This window comes from Equus caballus, chromosome 3 (assembly GCF_041296265.1).
Source record: "Equus caballus isolate H_3958 breed thoroughbred chromosome 3, TB-T2T, whole genome shotgun sequence".
Lineage (NCBI taxonomy): Eukaryota > Metazoa > Chordata > Mammalia > Perissodactyla > Equidae > Equus > Equus caballus.
This window is the reverse complement of record NC_091686.1, coordinates 100,570,811-100,589,789: the sequence shown is the minus strand read 5'-3', so window position 1 is coordinate 100,589,789 and position 18,979 is coordinate 100,570,811.

Here is an 18,979-nt window from a genome sequence, read left to right as displayed (position 1 = left end):
TACAGAAATATAAACATAAAAGAGATTTGCCACAAAACGAAAGTTGAGGAGTGCTATTCCAGATATTTTTTTCTAGGATCAATCGATATTCTCTCAATAATATTGAGAATTGTTCATCTGTCTTCCTAGGACCATTTCTTAATAAAGCAAAATGGACACTTCAAATATTTGCATAATTTTAACCTTCATCTCTTAACTTTTGTTAAGAGTTTGATGAGATACGTTTTATTTGGATTCTCTGGATAACCTGTCATTGTTTGGCCTTAGATTATCTTCTTAGCTGTCCACTCGTAGACGATAAACACCACACAGGTGGCAAAGCACTTTTGCCTGTTGTGTTCCTTGCACTTTTCTCAGAGCCTGGAAAAGTATCTGGCACATAACAAGGCTCAACATACGTTTGATAAATGAGCAAGTTCACATGGGAGTAAATGCACAAGGACTCTTAATGCCCTGGGCAAAACAGGCAAATGGGAATGGTTTGTTTTTCCTTTGCACTAATTTTCCACCCTTTCTGGTAATGTCTGTCTTAGGGCTGTATTCTTGTCTGTGTGTTTTACTTTCTTACGTCCCACTGCTTGCTGTTGCTGTAGTCAACAGTATCCCCACTGAAAATCATCTTGACCTATGTCAGTAAGTTGTTCTGATAAATCTAGTACATTCTTCTTCTTCTTTTTTTTTTTTTGAGGAAGATTAGCCCTGAGCTAACATCTGCCACCAATCCTCCTCTTTTTTGCTGAGGAAGACTGGCCCTGAGCTAACATCCGTGCCCATCTTCCTCTAATCTAGCACATTCTAATATGATAATGGGATAGGCCTAAAAGGGCACGCCTAGGTTTCTTATGTTAATTTTAACAAGGGCTTCTGGGACACAGTGCCCTTATATTTGAGGTTTTTTTTTTTAAAGAGATTACTAAAGAGAAGGATTTCAGGCCAGATGAGAAAATAATTTAATAAACAGATGTACTTTTGGAAGGAATGTCAAATCAAACTTCTTATGTGGCCACTGGTTTTTTCGGCATATGACTGGCCTTGTTCAGCATAACCCTCAACGGGATGGCATTCTCTGGGTAAGTCTCAGGCTACTGGCCCTGATGGCATCCTCACAACCTCAAAAGGCAGCTGATTACCTGCTCGATAACTTTTATCAAAAGCCCCTGTAATAAAATGTAGTCAATTTCCTGTGATTTTTATCTAATACTCTTAAGTCTACTCTTCGGCCCTTTAAAATAGGACTCCTCCACAGAACAGCTCTTCAAATGGTCAAAGGCAGTTATCTGTCTTCCAGTAAAGTCTTCTCTTTTCCCAACTGGTATCCTGTGCCTTTTTTTTTCTTTGCTTTCTTTTTTTTTAAGTTTCAGAAGAATGGCTCACTAATTTTGCAAGTTTGTGAACATGTATGTACTTTAATTTATGAAATTTGATTGGTTCTATTTTGGGTAATTTGGCTTCAGAGAAATTTTGTGTAGAAATTTCATAAAGCCATGAAAAATTGGTTTATATGAAACAATGTTCATGCAATTATACATGCATTTTTAATAAAACCAATTTCCATTTGTATGCTTTCAAAATATGTCAAGGAAAAGATAGACACATAGAAATGTTATCACTCTGTAGTTTATTCGTCACTGAGATGCTTGTAATTTGCAGCCAATTAACAAAATAAAAAGCCAAATAACCCTAGAATTCTAGATTTGCTTTGAAATATAAGCTCAACAAACAGGGAAGTACTGATGTCACTAACTTAGAGCTAAGTAGAAACAAACGTTAATGAAGAGGTACCTTATTATAACCAGACCTTGGAAATGCTCTTAAAATTGAGTTTATAAAAGACAGGAAGTAAGTTATTAGATTTAGAAATTTTACAATAAAATCATCTGCTATCTATTTTACTGTATTCTTAGTGCTCCCACTAGATTACATGGTATGTGTTTTCAAAGATCATTTCTGAATTTTGAAATCTCTGCCTATAACGTCTGAAAGTTGTCAACAGTTTTAAAACAATAAATACAGTTCTTCTAAAAGTAGATTGTATTTCTGGGAAGCAGAGAAGCTAGTCCACTGCATGAAATACCCTGACAGTGACAGCTCAACCCTATGAAGGGGAAAATTCCTTGTTCCTAAGGGTGTGGTGCCAGCTAGTCAGCTGGTCTAAGGCCTGGCTGGAGGCATGAGACAAAAGAATGGGTTGTGGCTCCAGGCCAGAGCTTTTCAAAGAGAAAAGGAAACAGGGAGACAGTACCAGACATTATAGTCAGGCTGACAGTACAGTACATCCCACTGTCTCCAGCAGCCTTTTGTTTTTCAACTCCCACTCAAAATCTAAGAAAGTAAGTAAATACCTCTTAAAGAACTCCCACACCATATTATTGGGAAATCTTTGGGATATGTTTTTATAAGCCAGGGAGACAGATGACAGGAAGCTCAAGGAAAAAAAAAAACGCAAAAGGAAGGACATGGCTTTGGGAGACTTGGGGAAATATAGCAAATGTATTATGTTATGTTATACAAGTCATGAGCCAGAAGACAAAAATTCCTGGAGTCAACTGTGTGTAGAGCTAGCAAGTGTCTTAGGATATTCTATTGACATGTGTAAAAGGACATTTATCTCACTCACTCTCTAATGTTTTGATATGAAAATTGAGGGCATTTAAATAGCTGGGCAAAAGAGACCAGCCAAGCTTTGGTCCTTATGTGGATTCACACATATTCTGATTACCAAATTCTTAATGCAAAGTCAGAGAGGATGAAAATTGTTTTTAATGATCTAAGAGACAAAATGCAATAGGTAACCATCTCCTGGGGAACTTATGAATTTAATTCAACAAGCAGTTTTTAAATATTTAATCTGTACAGATCACTATAGTTATGAAATAATTAAAATTGTTCTTGGGGAAATGTTGATTCCCTCATTCATTCATTTGTTTATCAACCATTTGTTCAAACATTTATTTGAGCAATTAAATTATGTTGGGTATTCTAGGCACTAGAACTTTCCAGTGAGACATATAAACTTCTTTTGAATACTATTCAATGGTATAAGTTAATTTTGAAATAAATACAGAAAAACCTTTACATGGGTTCAAATGTCATAATACTGCAATTTGATTCAGTAAAGGCTTAAGACTCATGTCAATGAGTCTTTACCTCTATTTAATTTTCTTAGTTAAGTTCAAACACTGGGCTTTTGAATAGTTACTATATCTTTAGTATACTATGTATACTACGTATACATTAAATTTTTAACATTTTCTTACACAAAAAGTAGAAAAAGATACAAGGAAAGGCCATCTAAGGTGGCCACAGAGATGGTATTCATATATGAAATTTTAATAATGTAATAGTTTTAATGACTAGAATACGTTATTCAAATTGCAAAGCTATTGTTCTATAAAGACTTCTAACTTTGCAGTCTAGACATTAGAATTCTTCTGCAGCAGAGGCTGCTACTTGGCTACTTGTCCAATAATATCCATTGTTTTCATAGTCCTGTTAATAACAGAAATATAAATTCAACTCTATTTGGGTCTCTTTGTCACAGCAGCTTAGCTTATACCTTAACTGATGTAAAACCCAATTCTGTCATTATCCAGCTTTTGTAATATTGAAAACTTATTTAGTCTCTTTGGATTTCAGTGAGATAGATAGACTCTAAGAATTTTTCCAGCTCTAAATGTCCGTGAGTCTAAAACTGAAAATGATTATTTGACTGTAGAAAATCATTGCTAGTTCTCACCACAACCATCCCACTCTCATGATATCTGAAAGATCAAATTAATTTAGTGAAATAATTGTGCTAATATTCTTTGGTAAGAGAAGTTCCATTTCAAAGTCTACCTCTCTCCATTAGCTCTCACTGAGTGATTTATATTAAGATCCATTTTTTGAGGTTGAGTGACATTACCATGTATTTCAGGTTAAAACACTTGAGTGGTTGGAATAGGGAGGGACTCAGAAAAACATGGGCATCATAAAGCAAGCTGAAGGACAAAAATATTGGAGAAAAATAGAGGAAAATGTAAGCAGTGAGACTTTCACCGAAAATGAGAGAGAACAAAAGAGCAAATTTAATATTTGTCATAGAGAATCTTTGGTCTGACACACTTAAGAAAGAGGATATTCACAGTGAATGGGTGAGCATATTGTTGGTTTTCAATAAAGCTGTTAGTGACTATTGAGTTCAATTGATTACAGTATATTACTAATGAGGCCAAGTTTCAGTCCCCATGTGGGCCTGTTAACTGTGCCCTGGTCCACAACCACACAGCATGCTCCTAAATTTGGCCAGCTGTCTCCAAAATGCATGTTCTTTGTCACAAAAGGGACCAGGTGTATATGGATCAGTGAAAATCTATTCTCACCACTAGGAAAAATTCTCAAGGCAGATGGTAGGTCAGTAATGTCACTTTAGCGTGTAAAGGACGGCATGTGTTCTCATATTGAAAAGTAAAGTGGAGATTTGTCAGTTATCCAATTGTAATTGAATATGTGGGCTGGAAATCCAATGGAGTTTAGTTTAGACAGTCAACACTGAGGGTTTATGTGATTTACTAAAGGACGACTACTTCAGGGTCTTAAACTTAAATGACTTTAGTGACCAAAGAGACATTCCTGCCTTCTATAAGACAGTAGGGGGTGGTGAAAATGGTGATCAATGGGCAATTAATGCTATACTTAATGTGATAGAAAACTATAGTAACAAAAGCTCATTCACCAGACTCCAACTTATTTGGGCCTGTTTTCCAGAGAAATAAAAAAAATCACGTTATGGATGGTCTTAAGTGCCTGATGATAGAACAAAATATATTGATTTTATGAAAAACACTAATACTTGTTATTTTTTGTAATTATTTGTTTAAATATATATTCCCTTACTAGATATTAAATTCCACAAAGGAAGCAGAATGTTATGTTTGTCTTTTCAATACTGCAGGATAATACGGAATATGTCACCCTATTCATGAATCGTAAAAGTTTCTCTAAGGCATGGCTACAACGTAAGCACAAGATTATATAACATTCTCAATTACCTATAATGTTAATTTCACTTTCATAAACATATTTAAACTTTGTTGTGTTAGAAGTTTATTACAATAAATTCATATAATTAGATATATGAAAGCATGTTCCTGGTAGCAGAGAACACAAGACTAAAAGTTCATTTAATCTATATAAATTACAACAATCAAAATATAAAGTTAGTCTTCTTTTAACTAGACTTTACCATGGAAATCAAATGGACTTCAATTTAGTGTACATCTCAACAGAAACATTAAAAAAGTATTTGCTTAGGGGGCTGGCCACGTGGCCGAGCTGTTAAGTCCGTGCGCTCTGCTGCAGGCGGCCCAGTGTTTCGTTGGTTCGAATCCTGGGCGCGGACATGGTACTGCTCATTGAGCCATGCGGAGGCGGCATCCCACATGCCACAACTTGAAGGACCCACAACTAAGAATATACAGCTATGTACCGGGGAGCTTAGGGGAGAAAAAGGAAAAAAATAAAATCTTAAAAAAAAAAGAAAGTATTTGCTTAGTTGCTAGATTTTGTTAACGGAAAGCAGATGAAGATAAAACAGAAATAAACAGTAATTAATTTACTCAGAAATTTCTGGATGAAATAAAACAATTCTTTACAGTTTCTAGGTAATGGCAAAAGTGTTTCTGGCAAGAAAAGCATAATTAACAGCAATGTTAAAGCTTTGCTTTACATTCTTTTGGCAATTGAGTCTACTAATTGAAAGCTGTTAAGTAGAGTATTTGAGTTTCATATTAATTTGCATTTCACTCGACTGCTTTTTACTATTTTGTAGGCTTAAAAGAGGGAGGTCTGGGTTCAACCCAACAAATTATTGTACAAAATAAAAAGTTGCTACCCAAGCGGCTTTATGTTTCTACCGGGTTTGCCATGCTGTGAGTGAAAAAGAAAAAAAAGAAAGAAAGAAAAAAAAAAAGTGTTGTTTCTTTAGAGGCATTTCAGCACCAGAGCTGTACTATCAAAAATAGTTCTTGAACATAGAGTTATCTAGAAATTCAGCAGTTTGCAAACAAGTGCACTAGGGAGTAGTTTTTTCACACTAAAATATTTTTGCTACATATCAGCAAGTCCTTGAGGAGAGCCTGCTGGCTCCAAAGGCCTGCAGTTTCCTGTTGAAATAGCAGGGCAATAATATTTAGCCAGCGCTAACAGGGCAGCTGTGATGGGTCTGCTCTTTATAGCGACTACTACAGTGGACCAAAAATGGTTCAACCACTGGGATCAAAAACTTGACTTCATTTTAATGCTTATTTCTTAACCTTTGATACCTTTTATTATTACTTTTTAGAAGTGCTATGTATACATGTCACCTATGCTTTCCAAAGGCATTGATCACAAACTACAGAATGAAAGACCAAATTCCCAAAATGATACACTCTATTGTGTGTTTTCGCTTGTGTACGTGTGTGTATGCAGGTGTGTGTGTGTTTACCATAAATCCTGTGTTTCAGTTAACAGTTAGCGGTGATGAAATCAGAAGCAAAGAGAATTTTGCTATTTATGTTATTACCAGGATCTTTTAGTTCTCTGCCCTGTTAGAAACTGTGTTATTGTGTAATAACGTTCTTAAAGTCATTAGAATATTTCAGCTTCCTTTTTCCTATGTCAGCTTCCTCTTACATAGTAACATGGGCTTCAGTTATTATAAAGTTAATCTAGTTAATTCATATGTCCATTAGGTAACCTAAAATATTTTAAGGTTGCTTGACCTCTGACCTTCTTATTTTAAGTACTTACATTTTTCACCAGAAACCTGCAAGAGAACAGGTATTAAAAAAATACTACTTTAATAAGCCATGGGATAGCAACTCTTTGTTGAAGGAGCTTTCATATTGGCAGCCATCCAGATGGCAAATAAAGTTGTTTAAATATTTGCTCATTAGTGAGATGAAATGGTATCAGTTTAATTCATTCCCATTTCGTATTTCCTATGTTTCAAAGCAACTTTTTAAATACACACTCTAAAGGTTTCTCTGGAGCTCTTGTGCTATAATTTGTTGTCTTTTTCTCTCTAACTAGATATAAATTAATGAAGTCATGCTGAATGAGGTGTTGGGCTCTCTCTGAAATCTTCCTACTCATTTGTTTGAGAGTTTGGCTGTAAATTTCAGTGACTGCAAAATCGCACAACATGCACCACTAACAGGACTCAGGGGCTGAGATATGTTAATGAAAGAGACTGTAGGTGTCAGATAACTGATGAATTCCAGGATTATTTAGGGCAACTAAGAGCCTGTCACAGTGGGAGAAACTGCTGTGTAGCACTGAGTTTATCTTGAGACATTCAGACAGGGAGATAAAATGCATATTAATCCCTAAGGATAAACAGTCTTTGCTGTTGTATTGGATAAGCATCTGTTTTGTCAGATTTAGCCTAAATATGGGCAAACGGAGGGAATCATTGGTGAATTATTGGAGAAGGGAGGGGGAGGGAAGGGGGGAAAGCTGACAGAGTAGTTGGTGGTGTCCCCCTCACTTTGGTTATACATCCCAGTGCTGTCCTCTTGTCCACTTTTACTGAGGCATGTGCATTTGGGTGGTTATAAATAAAATTGATATTTTCATTCTCTTCTGACTCCTTTTTGCCCAGGATCTGCCATGGAAAATGTAGAGAGCAAGGGTGTAACTAACTGACATCTCCAAACTCCAACAGGCATCAAGACCCTTCACGTTGAGCTCCCTGAGGTTAAGGATATTGTATTATTTTGTACATTTCCTCTGTAGTGTTCTGCACCATATTAGGAAAAGCAAGTACTGCAGACATATTTGTTGAATGAGTATCCCTAAGATTATGAGGTTTGTACCTTCTGACTAATACCAACAGTTGCCCTTTATTATTTTTATTTTTTCTGAAAAGGAACAAAATCAGATCATAAACCTTTAGATAAAGCAAAGCAAAAGAGTTTTTATTTAATCAACCATGCTCTGGTCCTCAATCCCATGCATCACCTGCTTTTACTTAATGTTTCCAAAAAAGCTGAATAAATATACTGTTACAATACAGGAACAACATTAGCCTGGGGGTATCAGCATAGGTCACTGCTACCACCAGCAAAAGGCAAGATTTGGAATAGAAATCCAAAGAATTATTCATTTATTTTGGATACTATCCTAATAGTTTTGCTTAGAGAAAAGGTTAGGTGACCTCTTACTTTTCCTTTCAATTATGATTGCATAATGATAAATTGAGAGCCACAGGGATTTTTTAAACACTGGTTAAATTCCCATGCAAACAATGCATTTTTGGAAAATGTGTTGAAATGACTCTTTAGAAGCTGTGCCACCTTTTGCAAGATTAATTCTGTAAGCACACAATTGATAAATACTGTATCAGGGTCTCAGGTACTAGCTATGGAGCAATTGTTTCCTTAGTTTAGATCTATTTTAACTTATGTGCTTTATATATCAACAATATCCTATTTTTCATGAAGTCTTCTGCACACTTATTCTCAGGCTTCTTCCCCAAGGCAAACATAAGGATAATTTTAGAAGAGGGAATCAAAGTATTTTTTTTAACACTGATTTCAAATGCTTTATTGATCATGGAGGTTTTCCCCTTACTGCCTGTGGGAATTTGTTTTACAGCTGAGTTTCTGTCTAGTACATTTTTCCGTAAGTTCTATATTGCTTACTGTGGTAGCCATCTTCCAAATGGCCCCGAATAAACTCATCTCCTGACATTCCTTCCTGGTGTAGTCTCTTCACGAACTGTATCAGGATTCATTCGTGTGACCAATAGAATGTGGACAAGGCTGAAGAAATTGTTACCGCTACCTTGCTCTTTTGGATTGCTCAGTTAGGGGGAAGCCAGCCACCATGTCAAGCAGCCTTATTGAGATATGCTTGTGTCAAGAAACCCAAGCTTCCAACCAAGAGGCAGAATCAACGTGCAGGCCAGGCCTGGTCAAGCTTGCAGATGACTGCAGCCCCCAACATCTTGACTGTAAATTGATGAGACACCCCATGTGAGAACCAGTCAAGTAAACTTTTCCCAAATTCCTAATTCACAGAAACCATGAGACAATAAATGTTTATTTTTATTTAAATTTTGAAGTAATTCATAGTACAGTAATAAATAACTAATACACTCACCCAATCAACTTTGCTTTTTGAAAGACTTGAAGGAGTGATCTTTTTAGGATTTTGTAGGACGTGGAGCATCATTCTAGCATCAAGAAAATCTTGGTGTCCAAAGTCACTGTTGTGATCAATGGGATAACTACTCCCGGAGTGAAAAAATGATTTTCCCTGTTGTAATGAAGGGAAAATGCTTCTTCTTCTTCTTCTTTTTTTTTTTTTTGTTTAAGCACCTCTCAGGTTTATAATTCAGCAGTTAGTATGTTTACACTACTTATAATCAAATAAGGAAATTCTGCTAACTAGAATTATGTGAACTTTTTAAAGCTAATCATAGTAAGTAGAAAAAATGGTCGCCCAAAAATACTTACATCCTAATCCTTGCAATTTGTGAATATGTTGCCTTTCATGGCAAAAGGGACTTGGCAGATATTAGACCCCCAACATTTTATAGATAGAAAACAGGTAATAATATTACCCAGGTAAAGATGGAGCCCCAGAATGACAGAGGATTATTCCCAAACTTCTGAAACAAAATGGAGTGTTCTCAGCTGGATTTTGAAATTGTTTGGTACTGGTGACTTCTTTTTTCCTTTTGTTTTCTCACCTTTTGCATGGGAATGTTTATAACTTTTATCATACGCCTGTACCATCACTGTATTTTTGGAACAGGTAACTTGTTTCTTGAGTTTCACAGGTTCACAGAAGGAAAGGAATTGTGAGTATACTCAGAGCCTCACTCATACCTAATTCACATGATGAAGATGGTAAGATTTAGAAATTTTGAGCTGATAAGATTTTGGACTTTGAGTTGATGTCATAATGGGTTGAAACTTTGAGGAACCTTGGAACGGAGTTCCCAGTGTATTTTGCATATGGGACAGACATGAATCTTTGGGGGCCAGAGGGTGAACTGCGATAGGCAGAACAATTTCCTCCCTTTCCAAAGGATTTCACTTCCTAACCCCCAAAACCTGTAAATATGTTATCTTTACATGGCATGGGACTTGCATATGTGATTAGGTTAAGAATCTTGAGAAGATTATCCAGATAGATCCAATGTAATCACAAATCCTTACAAGTAAAGAGAGGCAGGATATTAAAGGTCAGAGAGAGACTGAAGATGCAGTGCTGCTGGTTTTTAAGATGAAGGAAGGAACCAAGAGGCAAGGAATACAGGCAACTTCGAGAAGCTGGAAAAGGCAAGGAAACAATTCTCTCCTAGAGCTTCCAGAAAGAACGTAGGCCTCCAAGACTGATTTTAACCCGGTGAAATCCATTATGGATATCTGACCTCCATAACTATGTTGTAACACATTTGTGTCACCTTGAGACACTATGCCTGTGATAATTTGTTACAGTAGTGATCAGAAACTACTACATCCATGTTCCAAAAAAATGTAGTAAACATTAAGAGGTTGTGACATTAACTGTACTGTCTTCATTTTATTTTGTCTTGCCCAATCAAATCTTAACTAATATTGAAATGCGAAGCTCAAATAAATCACTTCCAAGAAGTCTTTTTAATCTCTCAAAGTGTTCTCATCCTTTGCTCTCAAGATGAAGAGAAGACTTTGAATTACAATTAACCATGAATATACTGTTTTACTACTTAGACTGGTATTTATAATTATTATTTAACTTGTAATGTGTGTTCTCTATCACTGTACTTAAAATATCAGTTGCTTGAGAAGAGATCAGGAATCTAGTGTTCTTAACATTAACTCCCCCCTGTCTCCATTGGACCCAGCTAGTGTTCATTCAATAAATATTTGTTGATTGGATTGGTTGTAATTTCACTTTTTCTTTGTTCTTACTTTTTTCCATTGAGGTGTCATTTACATAAAGGAAAATGCACAAGCTTTAAGTGTTCATTTGAATGAGTTGTTAAATTTATTCAGCAATGACCACCATGCAAAACAACATACAAAACATTTCCATCTCCTGTGTCATATTAATTTTTTCTACTTTTAAAATATCAGTTCCTGTGAAGGGTGTTATATTTCCAACTATGATTGTGGATTTAACTTTTTTGCTCTTTAGTTCTGTTATTTTTTCTTTCTACATTTTGAAATTATTTTTAGGTATTTGTACCATTAGATTGTTATGTCTTCCTGATGAATTTCCAGCTTATTATTATGAAATGTCTGTCTTCATCGTCTGATAATATTTTGTCTGGAAGTCTACTTCATCTGCTATTAATATATTCATACTAGTTTTTCTATGTTTACTATTTGCATGGTTTATCTTTTCCCATTCTTTTGCTTTTAAGCTGTCTATTTGTATGTAAAGTAAGTTTTTTTAAACAGAATATCTTGAAAACATACTCAACATTGCTAATCATAAGTAAAATGTAAATTAAAGTAACAATGAGATTTCATTTCATTTTTATTAAGATAGCTAAAATTTAAAAGTCTGACAATAGGAAATACAGGCAAGGATGTAAAGCAATTGGAACTCTCATATATTGCTGTTTGGTGTGTAAAATGGTACAAATACTTTGGAGCACTACTTCTGATAATGTTATGAATCTCTGGTAAAGTTAAAGAAATATCTCCCCTAACTCAGAACCAGAAAATGGATAAACAATTTGTTATAATCATATGATGAGACACTCCTAGTAATAAACATTTTATTGTATGAAAGAAGTCAGGAAGTGATTGCTCTCAAAGAACAGGAATTGGCTACAAGGGGTACGAGGAAACTTAGGGATAATGGAAATGTTTTGTAGGTTGTTTTGCATGGTGGTCATTGCTGTATAAATTTAACAACTCATTCAAATGAACACTTAAAACCTGTTCATTTTCTTTTATGTAAATTACACCTCAGTGGAAAAAAACAACAAAGAAAAAGTGAAATTACAGCCAATCCAATCAACAAATATTTATTGAATGAACACTAGCTGGGTCCAATGGAGACAGAGGTGGAGCTAATGATAAGAACGCCAGATTCCTAATCTCTTCTCAAGGAACTGATATTTTAACTACAGTAAGGAGAACACACACATTAAAAGTTAAATAATAATTATAAATACCAATCTTAATAGCACAATACATTCTATGGTTAATTGTAATTCAAAGTCTTCTCTTCATCTTGAGAGCAGAGGATGAGAACACTTTGAAACTGAGAGATTAAAAAGACTCCTTGGAAGTAGTTTATTTCAGCTTGGCATTTTAACATTAGTTAGGATTTGATTGGGCAAGACAAAATAAAATGAAGACAGTACAATTAATGTCCCAACGTCTTAACATTTACTACATTTTCTTGGAACATGGGTGTAGTAGTTCCTGATCACTACTGTAACAAATTATCACAGGCATAGCCTTTCAAGGTGACACAAATGTATTATATTACATTTAAGACCATTTTGGATAGAACATGCATACGTCAAAATATTTTCATTAAATTTAGTAGATTCTTAGCATTATCTTTCCAAGTATTCTCTCTACCTGTTCTCGTTCTCGTCTCCTTTTGGGGCATCCATTTCACCGTCTATATCCATATTTCTATACATATCTTTAAATATGCCTATGTATACAATAATCTAGCAATACAGACTTTCTTCCATTTATTCTTCCTTCTGACTAGGAAAATTTATAAGTATATTTGTAATTTTGGCATCTTGGAAATGCTTTGTGAGGTTAAGCAGGATAAAATTCCAGGAATAGGATAAATCATAGCTTCAGTAGCAAAAAGTAAACCTAACAAAGCAAAAGAAGTACAAAAATAGCAAATAATAAATTGGGATCGCTAAGTGAGTTTGGTGATTTTTTATCTTCATGTCTATGATCCTTGAGAATGCTCAGGGAAACAAAAGTGATACTGGGTGATGTATTTCTAAACATACATGTATGTTCAAAAATGTAAAGTATGAAACTTTAATTGCAAACTCATTGTAGTGTACTGCGCTTTCACTTTTTTGGTGAACTATTACGTTTTTTGTTTGTATATTTGTTTCCACTGAAGACTATTTAATTTATGTTAATCGAAATGTCTCAAAGTAAAAGGTAATGTACATGGAATTTAATAAGTATCTATGTGTTACACAAATTTTGAAGCGCCTAAGAGATATGGTTAACATATTTTAAATGACCCTTCATCTCAGCCAAGCACAAAACTTTGTTAGTCAGTAAAAGAATATTTCTAAGTAGAATGATAAAAAGCCTCCAAGTGACTGAGTTTGCTGCTACTTATCTTCGATTATTGAATTAACCCAATTATAAATTATAAATAAAAAAATATATATCATGTGAGATACTCAAAATCAGGCCCTCACTATGCTAAATACAATTCTCTCTGTTTTAATAGGCTAAGATACACCTTCCTGAAATGAACTAAAATTTCATGACTAGCAACATTTCTTATGTTTATAAAATAGTTTCATGAATGTTATATGAATATAATAGTCAACTAATAATAGACTATCAAGAACAGATATTAACAACTGTGCTATAAATTCTATTTTAAAATTTTATACTGAATCTTGAAGATATAATAACAGAACAGGTTTCAAGGACCTATATGCCTATTTAGAAGTGGAAATAAGGTGGGTATTGTATACATTCATTCAATGTGATATATTAACGTCCACTCAGATTCCCCTCCTTTTAAATTGCTCCTCTGTCCTTCAATATATGTCTACAAGGAGAGGAACATTTTCTTTCTTTTTTCTTTTACAAGTAACTCCTCCTCTCCACCTCTCTTTATATTTTCTTATTTGAGATGCAATTTAACCAAACTGGAAGTGGATAAAAGACCCACTTTGTTCACAAGGAACCTGGAACTGGGACCAAGAGATATCTAGCATGTAAAGATATAATCTGGCATTTGCCGTGTTTCCCACTGTGTTGACATTTAGGGGGAGATGCCTGATATGTGGGGAGATGGAGAAAAACAAGAGAGACACAAAGGATGGGCAAAGTTGTGAGTTCTGGCAATATCTGTGTTTTAAGTTTCTTTTTATGACCTAGCCCTATTCTGAGTCTACCTGTAAAATGTGCTTGTATTTTTAAGATACTTTCCACTTTTTTTTTGAGGAAGATTAGCCCTGAGCTAACATCTGCTGCCAATCCTCCAATTTTTTGCTGAAGAAGACTGGCCCTGAGCTCACATCTGTGCCCATCTTTCTCCATTTTATATGTGGGATGCCTACCACAGCATGGCTTGCCAAGAGGTGCCATGTCCACACCCGAGATCCAAACCGGCGAACCCGGGCCGCCAAAGCGGAACGTGTGCACTTAACTGCTGCACCATCAGGCTGGCCCCTTTCCACGTTTTGAAGTTGGCATTAAGGGGTGCTAAAAGATAAACTGCGGCACATTCAAATTTTCAAAAGTTTATTTGTGCATCTGTCAATTTGAATCAGGCATCACCAAACTGAGAGTGGTTAGGAACACTCCACTGACAGGAGAAAGGAGCAAAGTTTTTGTAGAGAAGACTCGGAAGCAAAACAAAGAAATTATTTGATTGGTTATAGGTTAAGTGGTTGTCTTACTTGGGATAAACCTAGCCGGCTGTTTGGGATTGGTTGTTCTTAAGCTTCACTTTCTCAAGTTTAAGTGCATTGACTCTGGCTTAGCTTCTGCTTTGCTTAAGTAGGCCGTCAAGGCACCAGAGACACCTCGGTCTAACGGCCTCCTCCTTTAATTACTTTAACATGGGTTTCTGGTGTTTGCCACCAAGAGTCCTAAATAATGCAATCACCTATAATAAGTGAGACTGATGACATTTCCTCTTGTACTTGATTTCCTCAGTAACACACATGCATCAGCTCACCCTTTACCATAACTCTCCAGAACTTTCTATACAAAAATATCAAGTTCTCTTGATATCAAAGACTCCATTGTGTTTTCTTTCTATTCTTTTTTCATTGACTAAATACATATACAAATACATAAAAGCAAAAAGAATAATATAACAATATTTATAATCCTATCTTGTTTAAAACAATCCCCGTCCATGTTTCCAGAAACACATACCATCATGTCAGTCAGTGTACATAGTTCTAGTCTGTGTTTATTCTTTTACATATGTGTATGTTTATTTGTAATAACTTGAGTTGGGATAGTGAGATTGAAAAAATGTGATGATAATGTGATTTACTTTTTTCACTTTTTATTTTGTCCTTAAAAGTCTCTCTCTCTCTCCCATGTTTTCTGTGTATGTATGTGTACATATGAGTATGCATGTCTTTCTCTGTCTCACTAAAAATATTTTTGATAATTGTTCCATTAATATTCCACATTCTATTCATCTAGTCCTCTAATGATGAGCACTTAATTATTTCCAACTTTTAGTTACTACAAACCATGAAATGCAATTGGGTAATTGATTACCCTCCCTAAATCAGCCATCTGTTGTCTTTTCTACCACCAGATCCCGCTTTCTAATTGCATGGTTGGCCATTCTCCCATTATCTCCTACCTGGACCTCTCCTCATGGGTCGCCCTCACCATGGTAAATACTCTGAGCATTCAAGTCCTAAAGAAGGGACTTTGGGGATTATCTGTTTCAGTATCCTGAAACTGAAGCTTTCTTGGATCTTTCTCAGATCAAGTAGTTTGTACAAGATCACTAATTAAATAAATTCATTATCATTTCTTATGGTTTGTAGTTATTCTGCTCAACTAGCGGCTATCAGAGTAAAGTTTGCAATTTGTGTTCCTCATTTAAAATTGCTTGGCTATTAATTGCTGCTCTTATCAGTATCTCTCATGAATCCAGTTTAAAAATAAAAGATACTATTATTGTTTTCCCTAATATTTGTTTTTGATATTGTAGGTGAATTCAATTCAAGAGGAAGAAAGTGGCCAGGCATTGTTCGAACAACAATAGCTTCTCTAGTTCTATAATCAAATATGTACGTTTGTTAACAATTATCTATGGCCAAATCGCTCTGAAAAAAAAAATCGGTGAGGATCAGAATCACTGGGACTTTGGTTATAATTGTGTTTGCATTATTACAGCCTCATTATATTTCACCGTTGAGTTTACCCCATGGTTTCTCTGTTGGACTCCCACGCAGGGTGGTTTACAATTGTGTGTCTAAAAAGACAGGCCTAAGCCTTGAAACATTTAAATGTTACAAAAATCAATTCTACCTATGTGATTCCCAGCTGAACACCACTTCTGATGTGCATCGGCTTCAAAAGAAATTAAAAGATAAGTAACATGATTACAATCAGATTAGCTTGTCTAGGCAGACAAACAAGATTGCAGAGCTGTCTGAATGAAGATACTCACTTCCTAGTGAGACCAGTTTACATCACATTAAACAAAAATGAGTTTCCAATATGTGTACTATGTAACAGAGTGGGTAAATGAAAAATGCATCTTTGTGACTGAATATGAGTCAAGGGAACTGTTATTTTGTGACTATGCTAGTATTTACTGCCTGTCAGAACACTTTATGAGGTATCAGAAAAAAACCAAATCACTCTCTGAGATTTTTCGCTCAAATTAAAAGTATTTTTTTTTGATTACTATAACATATGAAATCAAAAGGGGAGCTCAGAATGGGGAAAAGTCTTCGATCCCAACTTATTCTACATTGCAGAATAGGATCATGAAACGTATTTGGAGGGTAATTCACAACCCGGGTCACATCTAACAAGAAAATAGGAACCTACATTAATGATGACTAACTAGACAGTATACAAGAAATATGGAGGGCTTAGTTTCAATTAACATGATACTCATAGTGGGGAAAAAAGTTCCCAATTCTATTTATCTTACTTATAAAATACTTTTTATTTTCTTGCCTGGAGAATAAAAGAAAAAAAAGAAGAAGTGAAGTGTATAGGGCAAATAGAAAATAATTGGGCAATGTTTACTCAAGCAAGCGTAATAATGCCACCCTATTTTTTTTGTCTGTAATTATTTTGGTTGTAAAGAAAAAATATGCAGGAAATTAAAATAATTTAAGTACCTTCATGATTGGACAATAATATAGGTCCCTTGATGATTGAACAAGTCCATGAGTACGAATGCTCTTACAGCAAATTTTAAAAATGAGCAGGCAAAGCTAATGACAGAGCTATTGGAGTTAGTGTGAGGAACAGCCCTAAACAAGAGAGGTATTTTTACGCCACACTGGAATAGCTGATTCTCCTAATGTTTCAATCATAATTGCCATTTTCGCAGTCACAAGTTTTGGTTTTTTAAAATGGCTTATGATGATCTATACTTCAAGATTTCTTCACATTGCACAGAGACATAGAGGAATGTATCTCTTAACTAATACTGTATTTAGAATAATTTGCTGACAAAAATATTATCAAAAATCTACTTAGAATTTATGCTATTTGCTAATATTGGCATTATTCACAAAAAGGAAGAAAAACATATGTAGGTGAAGCATATGTCATTCGCTTAAATTGACCTTTTATGGAAAGTACAACTATATCTTTTATTCACAAAAAATAGGAAAGAAAAAGAAAAGAGAAGGAAATGATTGTCAGGGAGGAATCCTGGGAAATATTTCAAGTAGACTTTTTGTTCTTCTAAATATAAAGCAGTACCTTATTGCCTTAATTTCAGAACAGTCCAGTTGTACATATAACCTAAATATCAGATTACAACAGGCCATCATTTTAAGAAACTCTTAGACCTCTGGTTTAGATCCTTCTTCCTTTAAATTGAGCTGAAATATTATCAGAGAAATGTGAAGCGCTCAGCTAACTGCTTATCAGTGAAAAGCAGCATGGAATTTTGACAAAGCACAGTGATCCTCATGAATATGTTTTGACAAAGATTGATCTCAATCATTGGTTACTCCTTCTGAGATCTGGATATTTAATTTCTAGTAGTTATTTCCAGAAATCAATAGTTGGCTTGCTTTTTAATAAGAGAGTTTTTAAATAGGAATCTCCCTAGAACTAAATTAAATTTCATGTGTTGATGTATTTTATGATCAGTTTGGAAGTGGGACAACCGTCTTAGAATGTATCAGCCTTGAAAGAACAGCCGAAAAAAGTATTTCAGCATTTGGATCTTTGAACATAAGACCACCTTTTCTCTGGCTCTCTGGCTTTCTTTCTACTCCTTGTCTTCTGTCTTGTTTTTCTGTCTATGCTACAATTTTCTCATCTAAAAAGATGGGGTTGATAACACTTCCTCATGTGGTGGTTGTGATGATTGAATGAGTAAATCTGTGCACAATGCCTAGTATATTGCTAACACATAATAAGTGTTCAAACAATGTCATTGCCATTGTTCTTTTTATCTAGCACAAACCAGGCTTGTTACCTATAATGTTGTGTCAACCGTATTATACTATATCAGATGTATGAGTTGTGATGCTGTCACAGGATTGCCTGAGATAGCTATGGTTATTTTTTTCCCAATGTGTGCCAAATAATGTTGCTCATTTAGCACAACTGATACACTGAGGCAAGCATATTTGAGATGCCCTTGTGATTTAAAGTGTTCTTAAGTTGTTGGTTGTCCACCATACTTAAGGAGAAAAAAGTCAAGCTATTTGGCCTGTAATTTCTCCAGGGCTTTGTCTTTTCCTCCAAGATAATCTCTCCTTCTCTCTCTCTCTCTCTGTTTTTTTCTTTTTTTACCTCTATTTAATTACATTTCATTCTCTATGTTTCATTTTATCCAATTGGTTGAAGGATTCTATGTTTCTAAATCACTATCTTGAGCCATGGATTCGGTTAGGAATTAGAAATTCTTAAGAATACTCTGCTACATTTTAACCTACCCAAATCCCGCCCCAATTTTAGGCTTGGTGCTGTTTTCTGAGGATAGAACTTGTGTCACTCTGGTTTCATCTGTCTTTTGAAACAGCATGTTTAGTGAATGCTTTGCTTTATCTATTGGTTTCTTCCTCATTTCGTCCTTTCTGTGTGGTGCTGTCTGG